This window comes from Cyprinodon tularosa, unplaced genomic scaffold, assembly GCF_016077235.1.
Source record: "Cyprinodon tularosa strain WSP-4 unplaced genomic scaffold, ASM1607723v1 ctg61, whole genome shotgun sequence".
NCBI lineage: Eukaryota > Metazoa > Chordata > Actinopteri > Cyprinodontiformes > Cyprinodontidae > Cyprinodon > Cyprinodon tularosa.
Window position 1 is genome coordinate 480,658 of NW_024039352.1, and position 21,495 is coordinate 502,152.

General features: G+C 40.8%; 1 protein-coding gene across 3 annotated transcripts in view; it reads left to right on the forward strand.

The window, feature by feature from the left end:
- The window catches only part of ehbp1 (EH domain binding protein 1), a 186,223-nt gene that overhangs the window by 148,963 nt on the left and 15,765 nt on the right, over positions 1-21,495 (forward strand). The window lies entirely within an intron of this gene.

Genomic DNA, 21,495 nt, shown 5'->3' on the forward strand with positions numbered 1-21,495 from the left:
AGCCCAGCCGAAGACTCGGCTGCAGCCGTTTGCCAGCCGCGGCCCCAGCCAGCCTCCCAACTATTGAACAGTGCGCTCAGCCATGCACAGCTACACACACTGCCTCCCCCCCCAGTACATATCTGGCCTTCATTGATATGCTGTATAAGGAAGGACGGGGGTGAGTTAAAGGGAGGAGAGAAGGAGAGGCAAAGAAATGGCAAAGAAGAAACACAACACGAGCGCTGACACAGTTCACAGACACACACAAATGCTTCCACACCCGCAATGTGGAGCAGCACACAGAGCCAGATTGGGAAGTTTTTATTTACCGTTTGGCCCGGAGTAAAGCCTTGTTAAGACATGAGACACTACGCCGAGCCAAAAGAGGGGCCTTGGCTCTGTTAAGTCCCCAACTGAAATGGGAGAATGGCTTCCCATTGGTGACAATAATCATCCCATTTCTCACCCAGGAATGCTTTAGGAGAAACGGGAGAACGGAAACGTTCTGATATTCGTAAATGTCCTGAAAGTGTAGGTAAAGTATTTGCGGTGGTAATTTCCCAGCAGCTCTCATGCTTTTTCTTGATATATCGGTGGCGGATTTACCCCCTGAAATCCAGGGGAAAAGCAACAGGGCAGGACAGAAGAAAGAGCTTTTAGAAATGGAAACTGGGGCGCTGGGATTTACGCTCACCTTCCCATCCCATTTGAGCGCTGATATTGAGGCTATCTCATTGCCGTTTGTTGTGTTTGCTTTCCTCCTTTTTCGCCTCCCTCCCTTTCTCTGTGCCCTCTCCCCCTGTCGGAGAACATGCCATTGTGTCAATCTGAAGGGCTGTTTTCCTTCTTTTTCTACCCCAACTGTTAAAGCAGCAAGAAGCCAGGTTATTTACTTTCATACACACCATAAAGAGGTTTATATATCTGCCATACACGCCTATAGTCCCCTCCAGAAAATGTGATTCGCTAGAAAAGGATGAGTCGAATACAGAAAGGTGAGGAGAAAATAATAAGAGGATATTACTTCTAGAGATTCCTCGGTTTCTTTTCACCTCTCTGTATCACAGTGTACCACAACAAGACACCTGCTTTCAGAAGAAACATTTTTTTCTTTGCTTGCCTTTAGATACCTTTTTTTTTTTTGGCAAATATCCTTCCAACAGGGTTTGAATTAGGCTTTAAGGCCCTCTTTGTTTTACCATTATGGAGATAATTATTTTCCCCCTGTTTTCAAGTCTAGTCACAGAAAAACACACAGTAGAACATCCTACATGACAGCCTTTTTACTTTTTTATTAACTTTTATTTTAGTAGGAGAATGCTGTTGAGATCAAGAATCATTTTCAAGAGGATTCAGTTTCATGATTTTAACCACAAAATAATAATAATAATAATAAATCATCCCTCAATTAAAGCATTTAGAGACAAATCAGTCCCTCCTAAGATGGAAACATCTGAAGCACGTATCTTTGGTTCGCATTTAGCTCCACAGTTGAGGTGGTAGAATCTCCTAAGAGGACCACGATTGTTTTTAACTTCATCAAATATGGCTTTTATTGAAGAGCTGTAAGAAGAAAACAAATGTTGCACAAAGAAGTCCATGTTTGCAGAAGTGGACTTTTTGAGTAGAGTACCCAATAAAACAAATCTGAAAAAGAAACATGTTGGAAGCGGTTAGTATCTAATTATCTTTTAATTGACATGCGTTAACACTCAGCCTGCACACTAAATAGTTGAACTTTGGGCCCTGTCATATGCTATGACTATATATATATATATATATAAAAAAAAAAACAGCAAAAACACTTTGTGTTCAAATAAAGCAACGTACACCAAGTGATACTTGGTCCTTTTTCAGCTTGAAAATAATTTTTGCAGCGGGTGCCATCACCTGATAAAAACTACGCCATCTGCTGGCTGTACTTAGTTACTCATCTATTAACACTCTGAAGCTTTAGCTCCTCCTTTAGCAAAACACCAACATTCATATTGTTTTATGACCTAGTTGGGATTTTATACTTCTTGGCATCTAATATTTTCTTTTGCACTTTTCACACTTGATCTTGGACTTTTGCTCCGTCCTCATTTCTCTGCTGCACTAATACTAACTTGCTTAGCTCCATTACATCCTAGTTTACTCATGGTGAACTTTCATAGTGTCTTACCTCTGGTCATGTGGTGTTATGCTAAATACCAAGAACCCACTAGCCTAGAAATATACAAAGTGATGTTATGTGAACATTTAACTCTAGGTTTTGGTGACTCAGATGCTAAAACTCACCAAGAATCATGTGAACGTTAAAACAAGTTAAAGGGATTGGAAGAGCAAGGAAAAACTGGACTAATCTAAGGGGATTCATTGTAATAGTCAATAATATTTTCATAATAGAACATGCAAGAATGAACCATTGAAATTCTGGTCATATTGAGAATCTTCTGTAAAATTTCAAACCTGTAGTTTCCAGTCAATCTGAGTTTATGTGATTTTTTATAGAAGATGAAGACAATCTTTTGGTGTGTGGATGGACAAAGCCGCTGTGTTTAGAGATTTGGGCTCCCTGGACACACATCAACTTATATTAGTAAAAAAAAATGTTTTTCATGTAACCTTCTGCATGATTCAACTTTTTTTTAGTTTCACTCCAATGTGTTAGTCTATTGAATAAAATGGGGATCAAACATATTAGAGTTTATCTGCCTGTTCAAGGTTTGAAGGTTGGGCTGATTGTGAAACATCCAAGATGATAACACCTGCTGCTTCTTTTTTTCCCTTAATTCATATGTAAGCTCAAAAACTTTTATCAGAAAAAAAAGGATAATGAAAATTTTATGGAAATAAAGCTTTTTTTCTGTTATATATATTAGTTTTTGGTAACTGGCTTAGACCTCAGGTTGTTGCGCTTTCTATTGCTACCTGTAGGTACTTGAGTTCACAAAACAAGAGCTTTAGTCTGCTTGTAAGATTACAACATTTTGTCTCCTGCTAGTCCCTTTTATTCACCTGTGTGACCCAATACTTAGAGGTGAAATCCGCTCCTTTGTCCCATCAGCTGCCAACACTGATCATGTGTCTTTGCCCACAGTAACCCAAAACTAAATTACGCATATCCTGCTCTGTTCTCTGAATAATGCAATTCCCAACTGCTTGTAGATAAAGTACTTCTTGACACCGCTCTCTTGAACCCTGTAAAACACAAAAGGCTTGTGTCTGTTATAATTAATGTGATGCTATTTATATATTTCATATATCCTAAAAATAAATGTAAAAATTACCAGACGCTGACACTGCCCCACAGTTTAGTATCTTAACATTTCTAGAAATTTCTCGCTGTGTTGATAAGATTGTTTTCCCTCTTAGGAAGTTTTTTTTTTACAAAAACAAAGAATTTCTAAATTATCCTAAAAATTTAATATTGAAGATGTTTAAAAAGACCAAATAATGAATGTAGGACTCATTTAATAAATTTTCCTGCTCATTATATGAAAATGGAAATAATACTTCTAAGGTGTAAATTAGAGATGTAAGCCTATAAAAAAAGTGCTTATTTATTAATGTTTAAAATGCTATTTATCAATAACAGCAAAAAGCAGAATAAAAATCTGAGGTTATTCTGAAGCCCTCAGCGTTAGTTCAACATTAGCGACCTCCATATTATCATTGATTTATCTTCACAAACTGTTATTGCACATTTTGAATGTATTGTTAATGACCAAACAATGTATAATATTTGTACTTTCAATGCTGATAAATGCTACTTGAGGAGCTCTGAATTAATCATACTTACTGACAATTTCGTCAAAATGTATGATTATTTTATGATGTAATTACTGCTCATTAAATTACAAGTTTAAAAATCATTATCCAACAGTTATCAATTATTTATTAACTATTGTTTTTTAACATGTCTGCCTTTTATATAGTAATATAAATGTAGTAGAAATATAGGTGAATTGAATAACGCCCAAGAAAACAGATTTCCTGATGGGATTGCATTTATTTATTTGTTAGGGACAATGCAGATTAATTACCATGTAAATGTGCCAGCATTAGCCCCAAGGCTTTTTTTCATTTGTCGTCCCTGAACAAAGCAAGATTTGTTTGTCTAAAATCAACAAGAGTTTACAATCAAGGTTCAAATGACTAAACAACACACATCTTTTAATAAATGAAAAAGAAATACAATTAATGTCAAAAATAAATACATAAAAAACTACACGGTAATTCGATAAAAGGTATAAAAAGTAATACAAGCTAACAAACAAAATTAATTGTTGATATTGATAGCAAAATAAAAAACACGGGGGATCCCACGATGGGAAAAATAATGTCCAATATTTTAAGAAGTTTATCCATTCCAACTTTATTTTTAAAGCACATTAAAATTTCTCAAAGTGTATTATCAAGTTTCTGCTTCCCTATATACAGAGACTCTCAACCTCAGTCCTGTAAGTCCATGAAATTTGACAAACTCATGACAGACTGACCAGAACCATCTAAATGTCGCTACATCTGGCTGAAAGTAAACTTAGTATTAGCCATTAGGCAGCGGATAGACAGCTGGAGGATAAAAAGCCTCCAATGCAAATTTCTTCTCCACTTAAAAATATCTATTAACTTTCACTTTTTCAGCTTGTTGAAGCAGCTGCTAACACTCCATCTGTAGCTACTAATTATCCAGCTGTGCAACAATCTTCACTTTTAATTTGATCTGAAAGACTAATATTAACATAAGTGATCAATAGACCCCTGTTCTTAATTGGAGGCTATCCTAGGTGTAGCTTTGGCGGCATTTGAAAGGATGAGTGGTGCTGAAGAGCAGAGCTGTCCCACCAGCTCAGATGTGCAGCATAATTGCCACGGTGCAGGCCATCACATGATTCAGCCCACTTATACGGAGTCTGTGTGACCTGGGTGTGCATTGGTGCTGTGGCAGCACACGGTGCTCCCAGACGGGTGAGCAGATGTGAACAGACGAGATGGACTGACCCATGAACGATTGTTCATCTCACCGCTCCAGCAGTGGGAAACCTTGGAAGATCCACTCTGCTCCTGCTGCATTCCTCCTTTCTTTGATATCACATGTCTTTGCTCTGTCACTCACTCCTCCATTTATTCAGGGTTTCTTGTTTTTTTTCCCCCCCTCTCTCTAATCAAAGACTTGCTCTTTCTTTATTATTCTCGTTCCTTTGCTTTCATCCTTGTGAATCTCACTTCCCTCTCTCCCCCTCACCTCCTTCCTTTTCCACTCATCTCCTCTCCTCCCTGTGCTCTCCCTCGGTTTCGGGCGCAGTGCAGCTTTCTGCAGCATTTTTCTATTACACAGCGGCCCTCCCCAGATGAGTCCAAAGTAATTGGGGTGGTTAATTTATTTACTCAGAGGCAGTTCACAGCACATTAAATAATAGAGATAATTGAACAAGAATTGTCAAGTGTCTTCTGATATCAGACACATTACAGGAGGGAGTGTGCATAAAACTCCATTTCTATGCCCCCATTGTTTATGGTAATTAAGTACACAGATTTATTCCTTGGTTGCCTTCCAAGCTTATGGCAGGCGGCATTGTTGTCTTCTATTAATATGTAATCAGTAAATAGTTTAATTTTCTAATCTGCGGTTGGAGAATTCACTTTCTAACAACTCTTAATTACTGCTGGGCTCTAATGAGTCTCGCCATGCCGCCGCAGCTAGCCAATCAGGAGCCCCGCTCTGGGTCGGGGGGGAATTCAAATTCCTGCAATGGCCCCCCCATCCCACCCCCAGCCCCTCGACTAATGAACTTGTTATTCTTACACCTCTGGGAGCGCTGTCCTTCACACATCTAACACTAGGAGAACATTTCAGCCTCTGCAGAAACCCTGGATATTCATGGTGAAGGAAACAAGCAATATATTCTAAATATACCTGAATAATTACTATTTATGCTGGTTTAATGCAGTATAACGATGTTATCTTATACAGTGATTTGTAATTTTCTAAAGATGTTAAACATAAGAACAGATGAGGTGATGTTGAATAAGAACTGTTGGGAGCATTCAAATCCCCTGCCCCCTGTTGGATGTATCTCAGCCCAGCCCCTACCTGGCCCCTGCACCTATTTACTCACGCCTCCTGTTTCAAATAGCCATATAAGCAGCAACAATGGATGCAATTATCCAAATAATGCCACTTAGCTGCTCGGAAAAAGCTGCCCCTCACCTACTGTGCGTTTGATAAGAGATAAACAAGCAGAGGGAAGAGAGGAGAGAATGAGTTTTCGGCCCTCCCAGATTAACATATGTTTAAAAATCGCACTCGACGGCGATAAGATTGACACAGGGTTTTTACGGCGCGCGCTCCTTTAATCTGCCTTTGTGTCGGCGAAAGGAAAAGCGGCACGAGGAGGAATCCAGCAGGAGCTTAATGTACCTTTAGATGAGAGGCATATCGCCTCTGAATCTGAGCTAAGGACAGAGGAGGACTGTCAATGGCTTTACACCAGGCTGATTTAAATGGAGGGCTTTGTGGTTTGGATACAGTGACGTGAGAGGCTTTAATATCAGCCTGGGACTCTGAATCTCACTCATCCAGTCAAACCCTCAAAGTACAGGAGGCCCAAAGTAGGATTTCACCTCTGCTGTACTCCACCAGGCAACCACCAACTTTTATACTTAAATTATAGAGCGGTTTTATTTGTAATACCATTAATAAACCTTTTCTGTATGATTTAAAGCTAAGCGGTCTCAAGGTTTGCTTCTACCTCCATCCGGCCTCTTACAAAACCTGTCTGAAAACCATCTAACTTCTTTTCTTACAATCTTTTACACTGGTACTCTTTACTTCCCTCGATCTTCTGCTTGCAACACAAACAGCCTGTGCTGCTCTGAGTTTATTATCAGGAGCAGTTCTTCACAAACGTAACGCTGCAGAAGCTTAACATTAATTATTGTAACTGTGGGCAGATTACATCCGCGGCCGCCTTGTAAGCACCGGCACACTCATCTTGACCTCCTATACGAGAGCTTAAAGACATAAGAATGGCATTTTACCAACTTTAATGGGATAACCAGTCTAATCTCTCAGCTTTGAGAGAAGTGCTGGTGTTTGGACTATAATACCCTTCGCAGTTCACAGACTGAAAGACGCAGGGAGCGAGTTTGAGTTGATGTCAGCGCTTCTCAACATTCCCTTCGTTCTCAGGTGCTATTTGCACATATATCCATTAGAAATCAGGACCCCCCCCTCATTCCAAAAACAAGTTCATTATCATTAAGTTTTGCAGATGTCTGTTTCCAGCGACCTCTCTACTAGAAGCAGAGACTTTGCTGAGGGCTTGTGTGAATTCGGACTATTGTTTATCGATAATCGCCATGCCAATTTGTAAGCTAAGCCCGTGGCGACTGAGATAGACGCAGCTAAGAGAAGATGTGCTCCCTCATGAGGCCCTTAGTTGTATTCTTGTTGTCAAGGTTACCAAAAAAAAAGCACTCACTTTTTAGCAAAAAGGGTTTTTTATCTGACCACAGAGGAATGTGTTTGTGGTCAACTTGGATTCCCTTCAGGAGCAAAAGAAAAGAAATCTAGGGATCACTCCTTTAAAACCTATTGCCTTTTTTCTTGCCTTTGAGGTGACAAAACAAAGGATTTGAACTTTTTTTTTTAGAGGGGGGGGGGGGTCTATGTGTGCATGCACGACTTCAAGGGTTCAGCTGGGTCAGAACACAGATTAACACCCTCCCCTTGGACTGTCATTCCCGCTCCTGCTTTTAATCTCCTCGGTCATTTGAATGTTTGAGCAGCAAAACAATTTCATTAGTCAACTTGCAGGGGCTGTACAGAGGCGAACTGCGTGGAGCTCAGCCTCCCCGAACACCCCCACCCCCCTTCACCCTCAGCAGGTCCAGCGACGCGACCCTTGCTCCCAGATGTGCGGCGCTCCTTTTTTTTCCCTTTACCACCCCCCCACTTCTTTTCTCCAGCTCGGTGTCAGCCTTTCATACATTCTTTAACAGTGGGGATGAAAGGGGGATTTTTAGGAAGATTAGGGAATGGGATCCTCCAGGCATTGTCTGAGAATCTTCAGATAAAACGAGCAGGGTGGACAGAGTCAACGGGAGGCAGGCAGGGAGATTGTTAGGATGAAGGGACCTGCAGCAACCAACCAAACCGCCTCTATATTAGGATATATCTTGTTTTCCTGTCATACTCTTTATTTTCCTTCATATGGTTGTCTGTTTGTCTCTTACTCAAACTATTCTCCTCTGAGTTTTTTTTCTTCTTTTCATTTTTGCTGCTCTTTCACAATTTTTAAGCCGAATAAAAGCCGTTCAAAGTTGCACTTGCGGGGCCCGGCTCCCCATCCGTCCTGAGACAGCCAGTGATGGTGCCGATTAACAGTTTGAGCCGAGAGCTGAGTAAATGGGGGAAAGGGTGGGGGCTGGAAACAAGTGGGAGATGGACAATGGCCGCTTATGATAATCTGTTCTTTATTGGAGCATCCCGCCAATGCTTTCATCAGCCGCCCCTCTGCTCAGGACCCTGTGCAGCAGTGGGGCCAAACAGCGCTGGAAGCTGCCAAACACATCGTCACTGAGAGGCAGCTGCTGAAGCACACACAGTAACACTTTGTTAGTGAGATGGCTGGACAAAATGATTTACATCATTTTTTTCTTTTAACCATTGGACATACCCTTACATTACAGAGATAACAATAACACTCTTCAGTGTGAGAGTTATGGCAAAGTGATGAAGATCAGCAGCAGTTAGCAAGTCTGTGAAATCAGAAGAAAAGCTGCAGGATGCTTCTAGATAGGAAACAGTCTTTTCTAAGGAGGCAACTGCTTGAGTCGCTGTAGCAGATTTTAAGAAGCAGGTTGCATGGCAGAAAATTTCCTCTGTTGTATCCAGCCTAGCTTTTTTGTGGAGCATGCAGGATTAGGGAGTATTCACAAATTTTCCACTTATAGTCAGGGCCCACTAACTGGATGAATCATGCTAACAGCAATGCTACAGAGAGTTAAAACTGTAAACTGGAATGAAATCCTTTAGACTTCTTTTTAATTATTGAATTAGCAGAGAAATCCTGTTCAACTCCAGAGCTCATTTCTAAAATTAAAAAAAGGGAGGCTCCTAATGACTAAATGTTGAACGATATTAACATGCCAAATCAGAAATGGGTGCTTTTTAAAAAATAAATAGCATGTTTGACTCACACTTATTTTGAAATCATTTAAAAAAAATGTTCATGTATTTAACAGCAAAAATGTAAAATGTGTAAAAATGTGCTATCCATCCCACCAACTCTGACCAATTCGAACAGGGTATGCAACACGGATGGGGAACTGAAGCCAGATTGTGATCTCTTATATTTAATTTCACTTCATATCAAACTTAAATCATTGATGGATTTCATCAGATATGAAACCGTAGTAGTGTATGCTGACACTGCTGAGCCGACCTGTTACACAATAAAAAAAGTTCACAACTTAGAATCAAAGTCTGTACATATTTATTAATTTTCTCACCATTACATTCCTCTCCTGGATGGAGAACAGACTATATTATTCCACAGACTATATATACATTTAACAAGGTCTGAGGAACTCTTATAAATTGCTGTAAACATTTAAATAGTGTTGACACGTGGATGCACAATGTTCTCAATAGAGGCATTATATTTTCTAGACAATTTTTAACAAGGATGATAGGGGAAAAACTTTTTTCAAGTATCACCAGGATTACTTGGCTCATTATGATGAGGGGATTACACCCTATGTGCTGAACTTGGTCCAGTATTGGTCCAAACATGTATATTCAACTCTCATCTTTTCTTTTTCTGTCTCAGCAATGTTTTATATTGGCTCTCTTTCCCTGGTTGGTATCGCTAACGAATAAGCATCGATCTTGCAACGCTTTAGACAGTTTATGGTTGTATTTAGAGGGCTGAACATAAGGTACAGATTTTTTTGTTGTTGTTGTTTTTCACCCCATTTTTGGACGTTTGGCGTTGCTTTAGTACTGATCCTGCTCAATGTTTTATAAATGAGACCTGAGGTAGTTTTTAAGAATATCATTGTTTTAATTTAAGACAGTAGTTCCTAAAGTAGGGGGCCGGTGTAGCATTTTGGAAAAATCCCATTTAAATTAACTAATTATAGCAATCTCTCTCTCTTTATTTTTCTCTTTCTCCCGAGGTAGAAACGTTTTTGATGAGCTCTTCTTTAAGTATTTGTGATTGAATCCTAAATTTTAAAACCTAATCGTTAATTAATTCAGAAAGTTGTTAAATTTCCTTTTTTTTTTTTTATAGAGATTTATAGAGATCTAAATTGGCTAAAAATCGTTAATCAGAACCTGTGATGACTGCATCTGTAGTTCTTTTTTGACCTGTTGTGTCGTTTCTCTCCACTTCATTATTATTTAATTTACAAACTGCAGTCTGAGCTGCTAATTGAATTTCAACCTTGCAGTCAATTAATCAAGGCTTTCTTATGGTAACAGATGTGGTGGCACTCAACAATGCAGGTTAATGACCGAGGTTTGGCCAGTAATTACACCATTCACGTGCTAACACAGCTGCTCGCCTTGCTACCGTTGTTACCCCGCCACACACACAAACACACACACACCCCTGTCCCATTTCCCATTGTAATGAGCACTTCGGGCTACAAACACCAACAGCTGTCCTTCCCGATGCATTTCCATTTAAATATCTATTTAAACAGAGCAATTTTGCATCTGTGTATTGAGTCAAAGCTCAAGCAGAAGCCCAGAGGCTTCAACCGCCTGGTGTTAGTGTCACTTGTAATGTAATGCCGTCCCCACATTGAAAGGGGATTTATTTGTCACAATAACACACGCACTGAGGAACATGGTGATATAGAAACACAAAGAGGTACAAATGTTGGAAACTTTGTTGTTGGTCTAACTCATTATTATTAGTTTAAAACAAACCTAAAATAATTTGTGAAAGGATGGGTGTAGAGAGAGAGAGAGCGGATTTAGACGGGAGTGGTGGAGACGAGGGAGGGGAAGCTTCTGAATCTCTGCTCAGAGATGAGAGAGGGATGACTAATGTTGTTAGCAGAGCCATTACTGGTCTGCAGATTAATTCATTAAGTAAATTTATCGTTTCACCTCCCCTCGGCCTCTTGTCACAAGGCGTGTAATATGACACCTCTCAAATTTGTTCTAACATCTACCCCAGGGGTGAGCGTCGAGCACCCCCCCCCCCCCCCCCCCCACACACACACACACACACATACACACACCTCCCTCCCTTTGCTAATAGGGCGGGAGGAGCAGTTCATGCTGAAAAGGCAGCATCCGTCTGTCAGCCGGTTCAGTGGATGTCACTTTGCACAAAGTTTTCATTCTGAAATTTCCCTTAAAGCACTTCAATAGGTTAAAATATTTATTGTTCCTCCATTAGTATTGAAATAACAAGATATATAATTTGATTTTGTAGAGTTAAAAACAGAGGAAAGCTGTTTGTTTTAAAGAAATACACTCCAGCGGTGTTGGCTCTAATAGGTGATGCCAGCTCGTTGGTCTACAGTGTGGATTCTGCAGGTAGTGATTCTTTGGCTCACATCAGAATCCCTGCAGATCTCTGTTTGTGTTTGTCGAGCTGTCCCAATTAACACTGTCAACAGGTACTAAGGTTTACATTAGCACTAAATCATCTCATGTTTCTCCTCCCCTATAAGCTCCCCAAATAGTTCACACCTCAGCCTCTCAGAGAGCTAAACCCACCTGGCTTAACCCCACAGGCCTCGGCTTATTCTATCAGGCAGATTCAACTGTGAGTTTTTGCTTCTGTGCTCAAAGAGCCCTAAGGTGGTGTTACAGAAAGGAAGGTTTGGCAATTAAAGAAGTAAAACCTATAGGTTGCTGGAAGAAAAAAAAGATAAGAGTTTTTCTTATGTCATGAAAAGGATGCATTGTAGGTAAAAACAAACATTTTGATATGCTCTTATTATTATTATTTTTCATATTAGCTTCTGTTTATTTCTCACAGAACAGTTTAGTTGATTGAGGTTTATTTAAACTTTTAACTTTTTAAAAGCATTATTCTGTTCTTAGTACATAGTCCTTTCTCAAGTTAGATTTTATAGTCCCAAATACAACTTTTTTTTTATTTCCAATAAAATACCAATATTGTTGTTTTGAATATTAACTTAATACAAAATCAGCACAAATTCTTACTTTTGTTTTTTTTTTTTTAGCATGGAATATCAGAAACAGGCTTGATCAGGTAATAGTACTAATACAGAGGTCAATAATCAACCTATAGGTATGAAAACAACTGACTAAATTTATTTTAACAATAATTTACATTAACTTAAAAATTTCCATCAGCTGGTTTATATCAGAGATTTTAGGCTGATTTGTTCTTTGCTTATATCAGACTGATTTCCATTTTAAAATTGTAACTGGAGCAAAGATGAACCCTACTGTAGGATTTCTAATCTCTCCCTACAGTAAGAGACCAGGAAAAACCTTTCTGTCCAGACTGAGTTCCTTATTATTAGTTTAAACATCCATCCATCATGGTGAGACATTTGCATCTAGAGAACTGTGTAATATTGACCTGAAGAAAGTGTAGGAACCCTGTTACTACATAACAATGTGAACTACCCCGTCTTCTTGGCTCTTTTGGTGACGTAATCCCCCCACACACACACACACACACACACACCTCCCACCCTTGTTCTCCCAGCTCAGCCACTCTCAAGCAGAGCAGTCAGAAGGGAAAACAAACCCAGCACCTAACAAATACATGAAGCTTTGCTTTAACTAAATCCCACAGATAATGGCTTCTGTGTCAGAGACTAAAGATTGCAGGAGGGGTGGTGGATGGATGGGGAGGGGGATTACTCCCGCGTTTTGCATCAGTTGCTTTCTGCTGGGTGGCCCCACTTGTCAAAAAAGGAAAGAAAGAAGGAAGAAATGGATGGAAAAGAAGGAGAGAAAAGCGTTTAGCGTGGCACATTGAAAAGAAGAGAGCTCTTAATGCCATCAAAGCAAGAGGAGAAATCAGCCATTAATTTACCCCCCCCCCCCCCACACACACACACACACAGATTTCGCAATCTATGCTCATAAAATATTTGAAACCCAGTTGCCATTTGTGTGTGTGTATGACTTAGAGGGTGCCGTGTGTGGACCTAAGAGGAGAAATTCCCCCTCTAAAATACAGGAAAAGGAGCTGATGATTAGGCTATTCATTGGCTGATAAGAACTGATGGAGAGGTTAATAAGCTACACACCCAGGTCATCACAGGCTACAGAGGAGAAAGACGACGGTGATGATGAGAATGGGGAATTTGTTGGACGGGGTCAGGTGGTTTCACAGACCTCCAAAAGTCTGTCAAACTTCTAGTCAAACTGGATGGCAGTTGATTTGCATCCTTTCATCTGGGAACAAGTACACCGAGGTCAGTTTATTTAACAGGCATGCAAATACCTATGCAGGATTTTGATGCTGCATCTTTTGACAACAGGAAACAGCATTTTTAATTACTGTCCCAAAGTATAGTAGGACCACGAGTCCATTTACAGAGCCTTTCTCTCTTTAAAACGTCTTTTCCTTTGAGGTTAATCAGCAGCCCCATCATCTGTAGAGCTGCTTCTTTCCTACAGTGCAGTGAAGATGAGTAGTCAAATTTTCACTGGTCGCTCTCTGAGGAAGGCACATCATTTGCATTGCACATGTCTTACACAAAGATGGTTTCAGTGAACTTAGAAGGATTAAGATGCTGACATTATATAACTTTTAAAAGGTTCCAGTAGATGTTTGATAATCCCGTTCCACAGGTGGGACATGTCAAATCTTACCTGCTCTGCTAACCTGAGGGGGTATAGATTGTCTCTGCATGCTGGGAAATCACAGATTTCACGCCGAGGTTAAATCTTCAGGGTTTAAAACATTCTAGAAAGAATTAAGGTGTTAGTGTGGCTTTGTATTCAAACATCCCGTTTATTCATGGCTGTGGGATCTAGTGAAGCAAAGATTGCTCCGAAGCAGCAGCTCACTTTTATTAGCATGTCTGAATTTGCAGTTCAGGAAAAAAGTGCTCCCTCGGCTACTTCTATTTCCCACAATCCTCCTGTGTATCCCCAGGCAATGTGCAAGCACCCCCCACTGAGCCAAAGACAAAATACTTCAGCAAAGAAAACAGACTAAATCCCCGCTCTTTCATTTGGTCTCTCTGCTCCACTGCTGCAGGGCTATAATGAGAATGAAATAAATTATGAACAAGAATGTTCAGAGAAATAGATATTGTTTTGGGGTTTTTTTTGATCATTTGAAGTAAATCTAAAAGATGAGCGTGTATCGTGTATGTCGTAGTAATGTCTCTGTGGACATCCACAGAGTTAAATGACAAGTTGGCCATTACCATAGAGGTGCAGTTCCACTCCTTCTCAGAGAGTGGCGCCAAACAGTCAACACTGGCATTTCTAGGAATTGTTGATTGGTTATGCAGGGGCCTCTGTGCACTGAGGGGAGTGGCTGAAATTGATAGGCACCAAAAACATCTTATGGTCAAACTATACTGATCAAAATAAACCCACGGGCGATTAGTGCCGTTTCTATTTATTTATGGTTCTATAATAATGTATACATTAAATTGGTTGGGCAATGTTCTTCTAGTTGACCGCAGAGAAAATAAATTCTACCCTATAACACCTAAAAACTAATTGATAAAATACTAAACATTCTGTGTTAGTCCTCTTTATTTGTAATATATTGTTGTGAGTGATTTTGTTCTGTATTTTTTATTTTTTCAAATTTTGGTTAATATACCAGCATTAAAATACTGCCACCATCAGGCTTAGAGGAGAACTGCTTGTTCCAGGGGTATTGAGTTGAATCCCAGGGTGAGCAACAAATCTCCAGGTAGGGGGAACCAATGACTGGCTAAGGGTTGCTTTAGTTCTTCCAGGCCACCCCTCTAGATCTGCCCCTGGCTGACAGATCAGAACTACAGTGAGAATAGTTTTCCTGATTGTGGTTGCTAAGTTATCACTTTGGAACAACAAGGTGTCCCAAAATTACGTAGTAATCTGATCTGATATATTTTTCTTCTCCTTTTATCTATTTGGTGTTTCCTCTAAACTAGTGCATTATCGCCCCCTATTAGAGGATACTAAATCTCTGAGTTTAGCAGCTCTAAAATTACTGACTGTAAACGCAGACTTGAATGTGAGATCCAAGCATACACATTAAGGTGTGTGTAAGAAAGTTTAAGTAACAGAGTTATTCATGATCATAAGTTTTACATTTTATGACTTTGCTTAATAAAACCTGAAAAAAATTGCTTTAGATGTAATGGCAGCAGTAAACATTCCCTTGGGCCTGATGACCAGTTTCTTCTGGAAGAAATGTTCTGGTCACACAGTTGTACAGAGGTATTAGGGGGGAGTATTGCTCCCTCTTCTTCTTTAACTTAAAATGCTCACTCTTCATCATCTTGTCTCAGACATCCACGCAAATGGACTGCAAGCAAACTTCTCTAGGGTTAAGACAAACCCTCCAGAGACCAGAGTCCCGAAGCCATAATCTGTGAGGGGTTCGGAAACCAGAGTCCGCGAGGGGTTCGGAACCCAGAGTCTGCGAGGGGTTCAGAAAACAGAGTCTGCGAGGGGTTCAGAAACCAGAGTCCGCGAGGGGTTCAGAAACCAGAGTCCGCGAGGGGTTCAGAAACCAGAGTCCGCGAGGGGTTCAGAAACCAGAGTCCGCGAGGGGTTCGGAAACCAGAGTCCGCGAGGGGTTCGGAAACCAGAGTCCGGGAGGGGTTCGGAAACCAGAGTCCGCGAGGGGTTCAGAAACCAGAGTCCGCGAGGGGTTCGGAAACCAGAGTCCGCGAGGGGTTCGGAAACCAGAGTCCGCGAGGGGTTCAGAAACCAGAGTCCGCGAGGGGTTCGGAAGCCAGAGTCCGGGAGGGGTTCGGAAACAAGAGTCCGGGAGGGGTTCAGAAACCAGAGTCCGCGAGGGGTTCGGAAACCAGAGTCCGGGAGGGGTTCAGAAACCAGAGTCCGCGAGGGGTTCGGAAGCCAGAGTCCGGGAGGGGTTCGGAAACAAGAGTCCGGGAGGGGTTCAGAAACCAGAGTCCGCGAGGGGTTCGGAAACCAGAGTCCGGGAGGGGTTCGGAAGCCAGAGTCCGGGAGGGGTTCGGAAACAAGAGTCCGGGAGGGGTTCAGAAACCAGAGTCCGGGAGGGGTTCAGAAACCAGAGTCCGCGATGGGTTCAGAAACCAGAGTCCGGGAGGGGTTCGGAAACCAGAGTCTGCGAGGGGTTCAGATGAGATGAGTTCGGAAACCAAAATCAGAGACAGGTTCGAAAACAAAACCAAAGGTTTGGTGCGAGAGCACTATTAACCTAGTTTTGTTTTGCGGTTGTCACTCCACTGTGTAGATCCATTATTGAGGATTATTAAACATGTCGTCTGTTGTAACGAGGCGAACTGTGAATGAATTATCAATAATTTCCAAACGGATGCATAGACGTGGTCCAAGTAAAGAATCTAGCCTTGAAAGATGATGAGAGACTCCAAACAGCACCTTAGCATGGGGTCTCCTCTCTTCCCCCTCTCATACGTACTCTTGTCCCAGAGCTCAATGCTTTTCCTGCTCCCTATCACCCACTCCCCTTAATAATAAAGAGAGCCCCTGTGGAAAAGAGCTAGCACTAGCTGGTGAAGATCATGCTGGTAATAGGATGATGCCTTTTTGCCTTTTGTCATCAGATTATGAACGGGGATAGCCTCTCCTCTCTGCTCCTTCTCTCTCCTTTCCTCTTCCCACACACAGCCCCAGACGTCCTGGAGGGCCCTGCAGAGTTAGAGTGGAGACAGCCGTAGCCGAGGCTTTGTTGCTCTGCTTGTATGGTAAAAGCCTTGCTAATGAAATACCTTTTAGGGGGTATCGGCAGGTGAGCTCCCCAATCAGGCATTTCAGCCAAAACACACACTGCCGAGCCTATGCTCACAGCCTCTCCGTCTTCTCATCTGCCCCCTCTCGCTTTATTAATTACCTGAAGTGCCCTGGCCCTGCAAAAAGCTCTTGATTCTGCTGCTTTCTAGCCTCTCTTCATCCAACATGACAGCCACGGCTGCAGCTCGCCTAAAGTGGGGGTGAAACAGGAAGACAGATAATAGTAGTAATGAACACGGGTGACAATAATGAGGAAGGTAATTGAGAAATAGTGTATTACAAGCCCCTTGATTTTCCTTTTTCTGCCCCTGGCTAAGTGGGGACAGGTTGTAAATCGTCTTATTTGGAGCTCCGTTAAATGGTTGTGTTGAGCATCAGAGAGAGAGCAGGGATTTCTGACGTTAAAACTAAGGTCAGCTGACAGGCGTAGCGTTATAATACAGAGACCTAACGTAGGAGGGAGTCTTTTAATTTTGCTGTCGACTTTACACTAATTTATTTTACTTTTAATGTCTAATCAACGTTGAGTGCAAACAGTTGAGTGTGTTAAACACCTCATTGCTTCTCTGCCACTCTTTCTTTTTCAGTGTGCCACATTTTGTCTCGTGCTGTTTTCCTTAACTCCTCCTGTTTTAGGTCAGGTTTAAGCATTTATTTCAGCTTATCAGAATAATAGAACTACAAAGAGATGCAAATAATTTTTTCTTTAATTTCAACTTTGCCTTTTAAAAGTTTTTGGGAAGGCCAAGACATTTGTAGTTGTTTTGAAAGATTCTGATAAAAGTTAATTCAAATTTGGGCCAATGGATGCCTTGTTAGGGAACCACTGCTTCCTTCAGACCAGATATCAGGAAGCTATATGCACTGATACTGTTCGGGAAGTAGACGGGTTCTGTGTCCCAGAGTTTGGTGTAACATTTGCATATCAGATGCCGATAAGGACTGAAAAGCCACTCCTTTAGGAAGAAGCCATTACTTTAAAAAAAAAAAAAAAAAAAAACTGTTTTCAGAGTTAAATACCTTAATTTTGGAAATTGCAGAGAGGACTAAATAAAATCCTAAATATATTAGTCATGAAACTCTAAATTAAGTTATACCAAATTTAAAATATTTTTGTGTACGTCTGCTTTCAAAGAAATGCTTATTTTGGCATTTACCAACTATCTTGATTGATCTGTTTATTATGATTAGTTTAACTCTGTTATTTTAATACTTTAAGAAGAGAAATTATGACTGGGATTCAGATGTTAAGTCTCATTTGTATCTTGTATTGGTTTTCTTCTGAAAAGACATGTTGAAGCCAAATGCAGCTGATGTTTCAGAGTGGAGGAAGGTTCCAGCTTCGCTCTCCACAAAATGATCTTTTATAATATGGTTTCTGCCACCCTCTGGTTTTATAAACACTGATTGTTGCACATCCAAACAATGACAGAGCAGTAAATTAATCAGTTCACAACTCTCAATTCCTCCGGGTTAATATGCTCACTCTTGTATTGTCCATCTAGATTTTATCTCCCCCATTACTTCCAGTGCCTTTTTTTTTCTTCAGCAGCCTTGATTGACACCTGTCCATTTACTCATCAACGTATATTCAGTTATGTTTGGTTCCCTGACACCCGATCCTTGCTTTGATACATGTGTTATTGATTGATATATATCAGAAATAGTTATAGATTTGTATTATTTAATTGTTTCTTGTATTCATCTAAAAATAGCATAGTGGGCCGGACAAAATGGTTAAGATGGGTAAAGGTTCTCCACTCCTGTTCTAAAGAATGGAGATCTTTTACATGGTTCTGAAGTTTTCCAAATGTCTACAGACATTCCCGAATCAAACCTGCTCCATAGCTTTTCTTGTTGCAGGGAGAAGGAGCTATAGACATGCTGAAACATGTTTACTGCACCAATTTCAGTAACCTGAACAGACTGTGTTACCTCATTGACCCTAAACATATGTTAAGTGATACAGTAGGCTTAGGTAGGAAGTGTTCACTGATTGCAAAAAGATGAAAAATGATAAATATTACCTGGATTTTTGAGCTTAGGTGACCATTCAGAGCGGCTCAAACTGAAGGGGGTGCTTGCAGTAAACAGCTGAGTCCTCCTTCCCTCCTCATGTGTGTCTCTATGTTTCATGTTTTTCTGGCCCTCTCACTCAGGCTGCGATACAGACAGGGCGGTCCAAGCTTTAACAGGCACAGGCTGCCTCCACTAGCCCATAGTCTGCCACTCTCTGTTAATGTTTATTGATTTGTGGCAAAAACACAATTTGATGGACTGGGGGAGGGAGGTGAGAGGGAGGAGACGCTGGTGGGCTGAGGCCAGCAAAGGTCTATGTTTGATTGTAACAGCTTGGCTCACTCTGAGAGACGATAATAGAAATATTTGGAAATTAGGTTTTTATTTCATTTTCAATCTGAGTGAAATTATATCATCTTTACAGCACTGTGTTACATAGAAATAGAAATGTAATGGAAAGATGGGTCAAATTAGAGTGCTGAAACTGAGAGAGAAGAACTGATATAGATGACTTCCTTTTAAACTCTCCATGTTCGAGCAGGAGAAGACCTCTTATGTTAGCATTTTAAATCTCCAGAGTCGGTCTGTGAGCTGTTTGACTTACCCCCCTGCCTGAAGGAATGAGAGGTGTCTGGAGGCTGATCTGCTGTTAGCTTTCAGGTCAAATGTGTTTGCTCAGGATCATGTCTGTTTGCTTCTGTTTCTGTATAAACTGGACAGTCCACCGATGAGAGCGAGGAGGTGTGATAGGGCTGGAGACATGAAACCTATTGGGAATACTGTGTCACATCCCAAAAAACAACGGATATGAAGAGATTAATCCACCCTGCCGTCCTCATAGTCCAACATATCCTCCTGCTAATAATGCTCATGTGAATAACTAGAACAGGAACCATCGGCATTGCACACCTTAATGTCCAGAGACACTTGTTTGCTAGTGTCCCCCTGACAAATAAGATGTGGAAAAAATACCTTTTAAATAGAAGAGATTGCTCTTACTCCCATAGAAAATCAGACAACTTTCATTTAATGCGGTTTATTTATATAGCATCACATTTAAATGTACAACTTGACCTTAAAGCATTTGACACAACAAACAGGTACTATTTTTATCCAGAGATATAAAAACTGTTAAATTTAGTACAATTGCATACAGGCTCTATGAAATCAACTCAAATATCAGATATAACGATATAAAGGCAAATGTATTTTTTTTGTGGATCGAAAGTTGTAGCAAACTGTTCTCCTCAGTAGGCATGCAGTGACAGTGGGCAATGAGTGATCATCTGCTTAGAGGACAGAGCATGCATACATGGAAAACACAGCAGCACAGGTTCAGAAGTACCTTCTACCTTATATAGAGCTGACTGGAGCGCTATCTTTCTAGAGGAACCAGTGCTCAGCCCCACTGGGTTAACTCTGTCCCTGTTTTGCTCCAGTATTTAGGTTGTGATGGATCAAAAAAGGAAGCCTTCTTATCCTTAAACTGATTCACATCATTTTGAAAAACAGCAGTCCTGATGCGGCAGCTAAAGGCTAAATATACCTGAAATGTTCAGCTATGTCATCTGTTTAATAGGATTACTGTGGTTTACTTCACCTAACCTGCTTTTTGCTGCCCACTGCCAGTCAGCTGGCTGAAAAGACTCCTAAAGGCTGATTTATTCTCGGAAACCAGTTCGTGTGTGTCGCAGTGGACGCAAATGTGCCCCCGCCCCTTCCGCAGACACTCTGCAACTGTGCAAAATTGTAGGTGACCGCAGACTTTGCTGCAGACAGGAGGGCTCTGATTGGTCAAATCTACATCCGCTCTACACTATGCGTATTTCCTGTTTGGTACTTTACCAGCTTGTTTTGTTTGTATGATCGCCATTGTAGAAAACAACTCGTGAAGTTGGACCAGATTGTCCTTCTTGCGTCGGTGAGTGGAATAACACAGACCAGGCTTCAGTATTGGACATGAAATTGGGCCAAAATATCTGCGACCTTCTCACTGCGACACACATAACCTGCCCTTAAGTGGTGCAAACCCACTGCAAAAACAATAATTAAACAGAACTCATACAAAAGAACAACCCTACAAAAGAAGAATGCTGCAGCTACAGAAAGAAGGAAACTCACTAGAAATGCATAAATGAAGGTAAAACACAGAGGAACGGAAAAGTTCTGCAAAAAGCAAAAACAACTGTAAGCTAATAAAAGTTACAAGCTAGTTTTACATAACAAAAGGGTTCCAGGCCACTAGGGGGAGACGACATTCAACACTAGGCAGCATAAACTGGATTAGCTCAGAGAGGAATATATGTTCAAAAAGAATCTCAGATATCCTCTAGAAACATCCCGTTAATGTCTTTGATCACCTCCCCCTAGTGGTCTGGAGGACCTCCATGATGAAAACCTTGTGAGCAACTTTCTTTCTGTATGTGCAGAACTCTTTATTTCACGTGTGATTTTTTTTTGTTACCCTCATTTGTATTTGCAGCATGTTTGCACCTTTGGGGTACCCCTACCTTTAACTATCATCATGTAATCCTTACAGAATCTTTCAATTAGAATTAAACGTCTTTATGCTTGTAAAC